Raw genomic sequence first — 12,846 nt, 5'->3', positions numbered from 1 at the left:
CTTTCAAAATGGTGCCTTACCACAGCTCTCTGAGGTATGGGGAATGAAAGGTGGTCTTGCTGATGTTGGCCTATTGTGTTGGGGAAATCACTGACTCAGGAATTAAGGTTTCACACTGGAAGGTGTGGTTTGATTTAACAGCTAGGTCATTCTGTCACAGAGGCCACCCAGTTTACCTTGAGGTGGAGGCTTTGATTTCCCCACCTCTTCACCCCCCAACCCCCCCACTCCCACAAGCTGGGGATGGAGCTACAAAGTTTGTTAATTGTTTATTTATATTATAGTATATTATTATAATATATAATTATATATATTATATTTAATATATATTGTATATTATATATTTATATATTAGTATATAATATTATATCATATGTAATATATAATAATATAATATATATTATATAGTATGTAATAATATATAATATGATATATTATGATAGTATCATATATATGATATATTATATTATAATATATAATATATAATATGATATATTATGATGTGTATCATATATAATATATTATATTATAATGTATAATATATATTATATTAAATTATAAACTTCTCATTACAAGGTAGTTGCTTCTCTGTTTCCCCATACTTTTCCGCTGTCCTGTCCTCCTTTCATAGTTTTTGGTGCTCTTCCTCTCTTTCGTTCTTGTGGATGTAGTCTCTCCTTTGTTTTCCAGCCTCTTCTCATTCATGGAATTCAACAGAAAAAGCTCCACTCCTCTGCCATCTTGGTCTCTGCTATCCTAGATTTATTTTCAAGTGCTATTTTAAACTGGCTCTTCATACTCTCTAGGCTCACATAATTATGAGAGTAAGTTGCTATGACTGGTATACTTTTTGGAATATATTCCTGAGCTGCAAGGCATGATGCCCTCTCAGAATCCTTTTCCATCTGCAAAAGTACTTTTCACTCCTACCATGACAGGTGATATGGCCATCTTTTCTCTCCTAGCGTGGAGAAAGCCGTCAGCCCACTATCTTCCACTTCTAGTCCTATAGATGGGAAGCCTAGGGCCAGCCTAAGGCCTTTTCCCTTGTAAGAAACTTCCTTGCCTAGAACTTGATTTTGTGGGACTGATTTCCCCTCTTGGAGTTCAGGCTTTCCAAAAGAAATTCATCCTACTTGGGACACAAGGCCTTTTTATCCACAGATCCAAGTCTTTCTCTTCTCTCCTTCAAGGACATTGGAGCTTCTCATATTATGTTGCAGAAAACAGAGAGGGAAACAAAGTCACCAAGACCACTTTACAGGAAGCAGGAATTTTATTATTCTAGCATACTCAGGGGAGATAAATTCTCAAAGCCCTGAGCCCCAATCAGAGTCAGGAGATGAGTTATATATCCCCAGGTGGTTTATATAACCTGGGGTTTTTGCAGTATATGGTTCACAGGTGGTCAGAAAGACAAGCCAGTTACAGAGAAACAAGCTGGTACAGAGTTTCCCCTTTACCCCCCTAGAGACTGTGGTCACAGTTACAGGAAATCTTGCAGGGCCTAGTTGGAGGTCTGTGACACTTTTGAGCTTGCAGAAAGCTGCTTGTGGCCCCAGAGTAGGAAGTCCAATGCATATTCCAGACACATAGTAAATCCCAGAAATATAGCCACGTTGGCTCCAACAATTAGACCTTCCAGGCAGGTCTCTTTATCTTTTGGCTCATGAATCCAATGTCCTTGTATCTTTAGATATATTTTCCTGCTTGATCACTTAGGCAATTAATTTGGTTCCCAAGGAAAGTATTGTCTCCATTTTATGAAATTAAATCTTTAAGTTAAAAATCATGAGTCTTACCTCTAGAAAGCAGTCTTCAGACCTAGCTGAATTCCTGTTCTTGTTCCAGTTACTTTTGCTTACTGTTATTGTGAAAGTTCAGACTGACTCCTTTACCACTTCCAGGGCAGTCCTTGTTCTAAGCTGTCTCTTAGTTTTCCCCTCCCCGTCCCATCTCCAACACAGCCAGGTCTGCATAGATGAGACTTTCTTTTGTTTTGTCTTTTGCCTGGTTTTGGCACCATGAATCCTCTGTGTTAGAGTGCTGGGTGCCTCATTCTTTTGCTCTTCTCTCTTGCCAATAGAACACTCAATTTCTTACACCAAATTCTTGTACCTCCTGGTGAGGGACATGGAAGTGTTGCCTATATCTTCTTCCAGGCAGAAACAGAGGCTTGGTGCTGGAGGCAGGGAAACAGCTTATAAACCCAGAGGAAACAAGGACAATGTCTGCTAGGGCAGCTGAGCTGACAGAGCGAGCCTTGAGATGCCTCTAACTGAACTCATTACAAAGTGAAATAAACTTCCTAATATGTTTAAGACATTTATATCTCAGTTTTCTGTACTCCCAGTTGGATTTCCAAATAATTAGTCTATAGGCACTTTCCATTCCTCTGAGCTAGTGTGGAAAAATTAGCCCACAGGCAACCTGTCCACCCCATGTTGTGGCCTAAGCAGAGGCACCTAGGTTTCCGAATCTTCTGGGATGCAAGCAGCAGTCTCTACCAGCCCAAGAGACTGACTGTATTGGCCATCTTGAACTGCTATAACAAACTACCATATAACAGGTGACTTAAATGAGAGGCATATATTTTATCACAGTTCCAGAGGCTGCAAGTCTGACATCAGGGTCACAGAATGGTCAAGCTTTGTTGAGGGCCTTTTTCCTGCTTCCAAGATGGCCACCTGCTTGTTGTGTCTTCATATGGTGAAGGGTTCTTCTGTCTACTCCTCCTCCTCACCAATCAGGGATTCACCCTATGACCTCCTTAACCTTAATCACCTCCTCCAAGGCTCTATCTCCACTACAATCACAGGGATGCTAGGGCTTAAGCATGAATTTTGGTGGACATAAGTCAATCCATAGCAAACAATACCTCAGCCCTCCAGTCCTGCTCTCCACAAGTGCTCTGGGGCCAACAAGACCAGGCAAACACTGTCATGGCTACACACGTAGGAGGGGTGCATCACTGTAACTTTCCCCATGGTTCCCAGCACTCTCCTCATTCCTGTTCCTCAGTTCCCTCTCCTGTTCTCCCTGGGATTAGCAGAGATGGGGTAGATGCCACCTCTGTGCTTTTGTCCAGGGAGCCCCAGCTGAGGCTCTGGTCCCCAAGGCTTCTTCCTTGTTAAGCAGAACACTGAAACAATTATCAGTTCTGGGGAGGAGGATGCTCCCATAGAACACAAGGCATTCAAGCACTGGATCGAGCAGTGCTTTATTTACATGGGAAGAGACAGATTGAGATCAGCTTCAACACTGTGTGCCAGCTCCCCATGGCTGGCAGGTCCCCTGGGAGTGCTTCTCCCCATCTCATGCCCGAGTGAAAGCTCTCCCCCCACTTCATGGAGGACAGAGAGCAGGAGGTTGGCAGGTGCCCTGTAATGCACTCACTTAAGTGGAACAGAGGGAACACCTGAGCTTGTGGCAGGGACCACATGGTCCCACTAAAGCACTAAATGTGGCACAGATTATGTGAGCTCTTCTTCTCCTGGTGAGACTTCTCCAAGCTCAAGGCCCATCCTTATGCAATCAACCAGGCACAGAAACACTGCCCATGAGTCTGACTTTGTCAATTGCCCTGCTCCTCAGGGACTTGGAGATGCACCAAGCATTGGGGTAAACACTCAGGTGCCATTCACATCCAGAATGGAATTTCTGATCTCCTGATCCCCAAGGCTTAGCTCTTTTGATGTTTAGGATCATTCTAATACAACTGTTAACCCAATCTCATCCTGAAAAATTCTCTGTATTGAAAACTCCTGAGCCACTTCAGATTCCCTTGCCTCCCATGGACAGAGTAGGCTCAATTTAATGAAATGCAGTGGCAGTGTCAAAGAAAGAATGAAATGGAGCCACCCATGGCCTCTTTGATGTTCTTCCAGGATAAAGTATTCACTCAACTGGTCCAGCATCTGAGTCAGACATACTCAGGGAAAATAAAAAAGCAACAAACAAACCTCAGATTCCAAACCATCCCCCAAACACTTGGAAAATGGAGATAGAAAAGGGATTTTTTTGGTAGGCGTTATGGCTTGAAGAATTCATGCAATTTCCTCCATTTCAAAGCCTCCTCTTCACTTTCATGTTCAATAAAGCAAGGCTGAACAACAGCTGTTTCAGCTTGAGCTCTTATAAATTGCAAATGGATTTTTAGTAATGCAGCAAAATTCTCTACCACAAAAAAATCAATGAACCCCACAGACTACGTTATGAAGGATTTGACCTACTTAAGGAAAGCACTAAAGGAGTAATAAAAAGCAGTGGCAAAACCCAGAATGTGGTGTGCTTCTCTGCCCTACCTCCCCTTCCTCCTGCCTGTACATCTGGGGAAGGGGCTTGAACTCCCACATTCTGGGCTGAGTTGATGGCTGATACTCCACTGGGTGCTGCTCCAAAGCTACCCTTTCCACTCGATTCATCTGGACTGGACTGTCCCATCTAAGTCTCTCTCCTTCCACAAAGCCCCTCCCACCCTTGCCAGTTCAGCCCCCAGAAGTATTACTCTATCCTTAGAGCTCTAGAACACTGGGTGTAAATCTATGTCACTGAACACAACTGCACACTTTTGTCTCACATCTGTTCTTTGCCCTGCCACCATGTGCTGCTTGTACCATGCCATAACTCCAGTGCCAGGCACTGGGAACAGCTGTGGTTTAGTTATTTTAATTAAGTATGATGAGCAGGGACAAACAGACTGCCCTCTTCCCACCTTCGCATTTGATTCATTTTGTTCAATAATTTATATCATTCCTTTGTCCTCCCTGGTTGTTCAAATAGTAACTGTCTATTAGAAAAACTCAATCCCCTCCTCTCTGAAAAGCCTTGGCACCTTGTCTTAGATTTAGGAATGCTTATAAGGGCTCTTGTGATTATGTTGGGTCCAGAATAATCTCCCTGTCTGAGGATCTTTAACTTTATTCTTGTCAGCCATCTTCCCATTGCCACGAAAGGTAGTATATTCACAGACATCACTGATTAGGAACGGACAACTTCCAGAGAATGTTATTCTGTCCACCACATGTGGAGAAAATGTATATCTTTATTTTCTCTAGTGGTGACTGAAATTTGGGGTTTCCTCTGCCACGAACGTGGACAATAAACCCTACAGCAGGAACTCGGCTGTGCCTGTGTTGGAGATATCCAACAGCATCAATTACATTCACCACCACTATCAAGTTGCTTGAGGGATTTAACGTGCCATTGAGTCGTGGTATCTGTTGTGTCAGTAAAGAGGCCCATAGCATGGCACGATTTAAAAAGTTACTTTGACAAAAGATTCCCAGATTTCTTTGTATTGCAGATAAAAGCCCCTGAGGTGAGGATTCACTTGCAAAGGTTTATAAATGAAGTGCTCCCAGGAGAAACTAGAAAGGGGAAGGGAGTAAGAGAGAGAAGAGGCACCAACATTGGAGTGAAAGAAGTTTGCCTCAGCCTGGTTTGCCTGGGAGCCCCGGACAGAATATCAGAACTCAGGGTGTGTGCCTCCTATAGTCAATGGGGCTGGGTTTCAAATGCTGGGAGCAGTCGTTCATTACCTAAGGGAGTACAGAAGACATAAACTTCCAGCTTTCATCCTGCAGGACAAGGCTTCCACAGACAAGGGCAGAACTCAGGAGAAACTGAAAGGTCCAAAACCGAGCACACAAAATCTGGGAAATGAGCACACAGAAATGGCACATGGACTTGCAGGGAATCTGGGAGGATCGTCAACAGTACCTGCTCTACTTTGTGATTCCATGTACTTCACTTTATGCATTTAAAATATTTTGAAGTAGGGTTCTGTCATCTTCATAAGACTGCCAAAAAGTCAGGCAAAAAAAACCCCAGAAAAACGTTAAGGTCCTCCATCCTGTGGCCTAGTAATCAAGTGACTTCCCAACTGACTGGGAGTCTCCAGTCCCCAAATATAGGCACAGAAGGTACTCAAGCAGGAAGATTCACCAAATACCCAAATGACCTTCCAGCCATCAGCATCCCTCTCCACCAAAGTCCTCACATGTGTTTATTTCCACACAGTCACACTGGATTTGTGTTTGCCACACTAATTCAAAGAATGATTTGAACTCAACCTGTGAACACAAAAATGTTTCTCATAACTTTTAGAAAATGTCTTTAAAGGGTAGAATCTCAGGGGTTGATTTTAAATCAAATGTGCCACTAAGATTACAAGGGAAAAGACAAGGGCTGCCTGGCTTATTGTATTAGGTATGGCCACCATCTCAGCTACAGCATTCCGTGTAGAAAGAGCAGTGTCGCCACAGAAAAGGAGTTGAAGAAAGAACAATAGAAACATCGGCCGATATTAAGATCCTTGATCCATTTTGAGTTAATCTTGGTATAGGGTGATATACATGGATCTAGTTTCAGTTTTTTGCAGACTGCTAACCAGTTTTCCCAGCAGTTTTTGTTGAAGAGGCTGCTATTTCTCCATCGTATATTTTTAGCTCCTTTGTCAAAGATAAGTTGGTTATACTTGTGTGGATTAATATCTGGGTCCACTATTCTGTTCCACAAACTCTAAAGTTGATACAGGAAAGATTAAGAAATACTCTGGAATTAATAGGTATAGGTAAGAACTTTTTCAATGGAACCCCAGAAGCATAGCAACTAAGAGATAGCATAGATAAATGGGACCTCATAAAACTAAAAAGCTTCTGTTCATCAAAAGAAATGGTCTCTAAACTGAAGAGAACACCCACAGAATGGGAGAAAATATTTGCCAGCTACACATCAGACAAAGAAAATGCTAAGTTTTTTTAATGTGATAAGTTTTTTAAATTTTTAAAGGAAATGATAAGTTTTTTAAATGTGAAGGGAATCAGGATTTCTAAGATATTAAGACTTGCAAGTTTTATAAGGGGAGTAAAATCAGTTGCATGCAGATTCTCACCAGACCCACAGAGGTGAGAATGAGAAAGAGAACCACTCAGTTAGATAGCCTGTGTCTCCTTGTGTTTATGTTCCATTCAATGATGTGTTAATATAGGAGACACATGTACAAAATGTGAAAAAGGTCTCTCTCAGGCATCCAACTGACAGAGAAATGCAAAGTACATACACACACAGACTCTCTCTCTCTCTTTGATCCCAAATTATTTTTGATGGACTATCAGTAAATAGCAAGACTTATCTGGTACCAGTACATGTATAAGCACATATTGTACTACAGTGGCTTTGATACTTGCTAAAATATCAGTCTCCCATGAACTGTGAGAGAAGAATATGATGTAAACAGAACAGTACATCTAAGAACTAGAATCTACTTGGCGGATTTGTGGGAGGTCCTCTAAATTTTGCAGGTTTCTCTTTGAAAACTCCAGTTACACTCTAGGTGTCATCCTCATTGTTCTTGGAAAACTTGGCTGTACTTGTGGGCTTTCTTGCTATGTTTTGCCATCTAGGCTTGTGATAAAGAACTGCCTCTTTTGCCAGAATCTCATGGATGATGAGAGAAAGACTCTTGGGTCAGAAACAAAGTATTGTATTCTTCACAGCACAGCAAGCTGCACCAGCTGGTGTACACTGGTGTTGTGAGCCCAATTCCCACAGAGCATAGGGAAGCAGGTCAGGTGTCACTGCACTTGTCAGGAGGTGACATAGAAGCCCTGTGCTTAAAGAACCCAGAGCTTTTATAACAGGCACTAGGGCTCCTGAGCTGAGTCATGGAGGGAGACACTGCCTTGTTCACTGGAAGGCACATAAGTCTGTTCTTTGTTCAGAAAAATTCACTGTCCCAAGGCACTTCAGCTGCAAATACTCTTGAAAAGGTCAATTCTGCTCAAAGATCGGCCAACGCTTCTGCTTTCAAAATGCACAGAAATGTGAGAAAGCGAGACTCGTGAAGAATTGTCTCCCAACATTTCCTTATGTCTTTTTCATCATTAAAAGAGAAAACATTGCCATGGTCCTCTTTCCCCTTCAGAACACCCCAGCACTATCCTGTCCACCATAGCCCAATGTTTCAAAGAGTTCCCCTTGGCTCACCTGCAGGTATGTCTCTGTTCCTCCTGAGCCCAGAGGAAATGTTGCAAATCTCACCCATCCTCTCAGTAGCTTTCATACTCAGGACTCCTTCCTGTGGAGTTTCTCACTTTCCTGGCTTCCCCAAAGTCACATGGCCACATCGTCCTCATGACTCTTTTGCTCCCTCTTAGCCTTCCATCAATTCCTCTTCAACTCCATATTAAACTTGGAATTTCCTCCCATGCTGGGACTTCTCTGGTGTCTCTACATTCCATCCCTGGGTTGTTTTATCTATTAGCACACCATCAACACTGAGTGGGGCTTCTTCATAGACTTATATCTATAACCTGAGTCTCTCTTTGGATTTGAATATTTTCAACCCCCCACCCCAGCTTTACCATACACAACTTTAACAGATCTCAAAATGAATCCAAGAATTTGATTTTCCAAATCTGCTTTAACACTAGCAATCTTCCCTTGGTAAGCAGAATCATCCCCTTAGCTGTGCAAATTTGGGGGAAAAAAACGTGCCCTTTTACAGGATTCTGATGTTTTAGTCATTTTCTGTTGCTATAACAAAATACCATGATCTGAGTACTTTATGAAGAAAGGGAGTTTATTTGGCTCACAGTTTCGAATGGTAAAAGTTCATACTCAAGTATCTCTACCTATTTGGCCTCTGGTTAGAGCTTTGTGGCAGATGGCATCACAACTATGAACACATAGATACAGAAAAGATCAGCTGGTGAGACAAGAAGCCAGAAAGGAATTTAGGAGTCAAGCTTTCTCCTTTATCATCACTCTAGCAAGAACTAACTCATTCCAGGAGCCCATCAGTAATCCCTCCTGAGGGCAATGCTCCTAAGAACCTAACCATTTCCCACTAGGCCCCACCTCTTAAAGGCCCCACCACCTCTTAACACCTCCAGACTAGGGGCCAAGCCTCTAGTACATGAGCCCTTGGGGAGCAAATCACATCCAAAGCATGGCACCTGACCTCCATCTACCGGAAACTGTTCATGATAGTTAATTTTGTTAGGACAAGACACTATCTCCAGAAGCTGGAAAGCTGTTGTTATAAAAGTAGAAATTCCTACTGCCAGTGATATAAATAGCATCTCTCTGAAGCAACACTGTCATCTGCTGCACAGCCTGTAAAGCACCTAGTCACCCGATCCACTGAAATACAGAGGATGCCGCTGTTTGGAAACACTGCTACATTCCATCAGGCATTGGTTCTGAATATTTACTTGGCAGAATGAGACAACTAACCTCACTATTGGATGCTTTCTTGTCATAAAAGAAAAGTAAGAAAAACAGGGTATTGCTAAAGCCATACCTAGAAAGCTCCTGGAAGGAAAAGGAGCTGTAGTGTGGCGTTTTTTTCTACTGTGGAATCAGAGCCAGGGAAAAAAGAGAAGGAAGGTTTAGTTTTCTCCCCTTTCCCTGCCTGTCTCCTTAAAATGAAAATCTTGACATGGCAAATATGAAGCTGACTCTTAAAAATAAAATAAAAGAGAGAAGGCCTGTAATTTTCCAGCTTGGAAAAGAAATAAACAAGTCCTGCAATGACACAGCTGTGCAAACGCTGATTAAAAAGGCAACTTCAGAGAGAGCAGCGATGTTCCAAACAATTATTAACACCATGGCCTGTAGATCACTTGGAAAATCATAGCTCAAATGGAAGTCTCTTTCTGCGACCTCTGGCTGGAAGTGCTTGAGTCTTTAAGGAATATTAAAATGTAAATTTTAGCAGGCTTTTCTCACATCTGCATCTGTGTCCAAAATACTGCGGCCTTGCTCTGACTAATATGGAATGTACCAATTTAGTGGTGCCATCTTTGGAGGCTTTTATTGATTTAATTTTGTCATTGCTCCAGAAGTTATATTCACATCCCATTCCTTTATAAGTTGAAAGCATCTCTGATTTTTGTCTATATTAACATTAGGTGTGTAACAGTGTTTTATTAAGATGAATGTCATTTAAACAATTTTGGTATTTTACATTATGAAATACAGCTATCAAATTAGAAATCATTTATATTATAGTTCATCTGCAGGCATTTGACAACTTACAGTTGTATGTGCTAAACTGCAACATTCAAGCTGGTCCTTTGCAAAGACAAGAAGTGATTTAAGACAATCCAAAATTATTCACTACAGCTGTGTGCTAACATATCCATTCTGACACTGGCCATGCTAGCATGCCAAATTCAAAATGGAGGAAATAGCCCAGGAAAAATGGGAAGCCCCCAAATTAAAATCTTGGAGGGTGTATGTGTGTGTAAAGAACATGTATATGGGATAAAATGGAGGAAACAAGCAAAGAAGAAAGGGTCTGTAACAGCCATCATGTGATAAACTCAGGTTTTAGAAGGAAACTCATAATGAGAACTAACTCTACCTGACTTTAAGACTTATTATAAAGCTATGGTCATGGAGACAGTGTGCTATTGGGGAAAGAAGAGATAAGTAGATCCATAGAAGACAATAAACAGCTCAGAAATAAACTCACGCTAATATGTCAACTCATCTTTGGCAATGACCAAAGATAATAGAATGGAAAAAGTTCATATTTTTCACAAAATGGTACCAAAACAGTGGCACAATCACATGCAAATCCTACACAGACCTTATACTCTTCACAAAAACTAACTCCAAATGGATCATAGACACAAACGTAAAATGCAAAATTTCATAACTCTTGGAGAATATGACATGAGAAAATCTAACTGACCTGGACTTGGGCTTTTGATTTGCAATATTCAAAGCACAGGATGTGAAAGAAAATAAAACCAATGAGCTATAGATCATTAAAATGAAAACTTCTGCTCTGCAAAAGGCATTGTTAGAATGAACAGATGGGCCACCAACTAGGGACCATATTTGTAAAACACGTATCTGATAAAGGATCTGTACTCAAAATTGAGAAGGAACTCTAAAATCTCATTAATAAGAAAACAAATGACTCAATTTTCAAATGAGCAGAAGATCTGAACAGATATCCAGCCCGAGATACACAAATTGCAGATAAACTCATGAAACAATTCTGCACACTGTGGTATTAGAACCATGATGCTATGCCACCTCACCTATTGGAATAACTTGGTCCTAAAATAGCAGGGACCTGGCACATCAGGGCATCTCATTCTTTGCTGCGGGGCATGCAAAATGGTACAGCCACTCTGGAAGTATGTTGGTTTCTTACAAAACTAAACACATTCTTGCCATTCAATGCATTGGTTGTTCTCCTTTGTACTTACCCAAATGAGCATATAATGTGTGTCCATACAAAAACTTGCACATAGATGTTTAGAGTAATTTTGTTCTTCTTGCCAAAAGCAAAAAGTAACCAGCATTTGGTGGTGTCAGTTAAGTTTTAATAGTAACCAGTTTAATGTTTTAATAATAATCAGAGTCAGTGGCTTCATTGCTCTGTTCTTTAGCATGTCTGATACATTTTGTTGTCAAAGACAATACAGTCAGCCTTTGTCCTGGTCACTTAAGAGAGCAATCTACCTGCATCTTGTCTTTGGAATAGAGCAACCACAGTAATTGTTCATTTTTAGCCCAGCCCATATTCAAGAAAACAGTTTTAGTTCTTTCCTCCAGAGGAAATGACCTTAAGAAACTCTGTTTTGCAAAGAAAGTGTTCCGAAAGGAAGCACAATGTGTATACCCTAGGCTATTTGAAGAATTTTTGGAGATCAATTTAAATATAGCCTCATCATGTAGGGTCCATTCACACACACATCTTGTAATACAATTTTTCCTCTTCTTTTTAGATCCAAATTCTAACCTCGAGGAACACTGTACATTCATATCCAAAGAGAAATTTATTTTAACCAAACTTCTTCACCTCCCTCTGTGTCCTCCCCATCTAAGCTGTCCTTACCCAATGGATAACAGGGCCATTTACCTCATTGGTTTTAAAAACACTGAAACCAGCAAACAGAATCCATCAACAAGAAAGTCATATTCAAGGGGGTTGCCCAAACGAGTTAATGGCACAGGTCAGGTTCATCTTATTGAATAACGTAAAAGTTAACACTTCCAAGACCTGGCATATCACAGACATTGTCCCATGAAGGAACTAGTGAGAAGTCCCTCTTAATAATAACCAGAGCTGATGAAAGCAACTGAAAGGAAAGGAAAGCAACCCCTTTATTTTCTAGATCTCCAGCTCCATGGCACAAATCAGATTTCCAGAGAAGCTTCCTGATATGACTCAATTACATCATTTTATGTGCGCCAAATACTATAATGCAAAAGCAACAAAAAATATGAAGACTTATTGACAGATTAATCATATCCTGCAGCCCAAAAAACCCTATCTTGGAATGCACAGAAACTGTAACTAAAACTAAAGCATTTTTTTTTCTATGGCTAGAAAGAAGTGACACTGGGAGGATGTAGCTTCTATTAGCATGCATCCTCAGTTGGCTTGGCCAAGAGGGTCAGCTAAGAATTTCCTCATGGCTCCAGATAAATCTGCGGCTTCTCAGGTAACCTGTTTGTTGTGAGTAGTGGCTGGTCTGAGTTGCCCATCATTAATCCTGTGTACAAACAAAGTAATTTTGCATTAGGGAATGCTTCACTCCTTGTTGGCTCTGATATCTTCTCTAGCCTTCTCAAAGATCCATAGAGATTACATGTATCTCAAAAGCCATTTTATTACTCTTTTCCAATGATGTGGTTTTTCCATTTTAATCCTAAATGTGATTAGTTGCATTAAAATGGTGAACAAATACTGAACAGAACTCATAAACAAGAATGTCACATTCAAGAGGGTAATACAAGGGAGTTGATAGTTCAAGGTCAAGTTTATCTTCATAAGTGATGCAAAGTCTGAGTGGATTTCAGTATGAATTAAATACC

Source organism: Castor canadensis, chromosome 12, assembly GCF_047511655.1.
Source record: "Castor canadensis chromosome 12, mCasCan1.hap1v2, whole genome shotgun sequence".
NCBI lineage: Eukaryota > Metazoa > Chordata > Mammalia > Rodentia > Castoridae > Castor > Castor canadensis.
Note: the sequence above shows the minus strand (reverse complement) of the source record.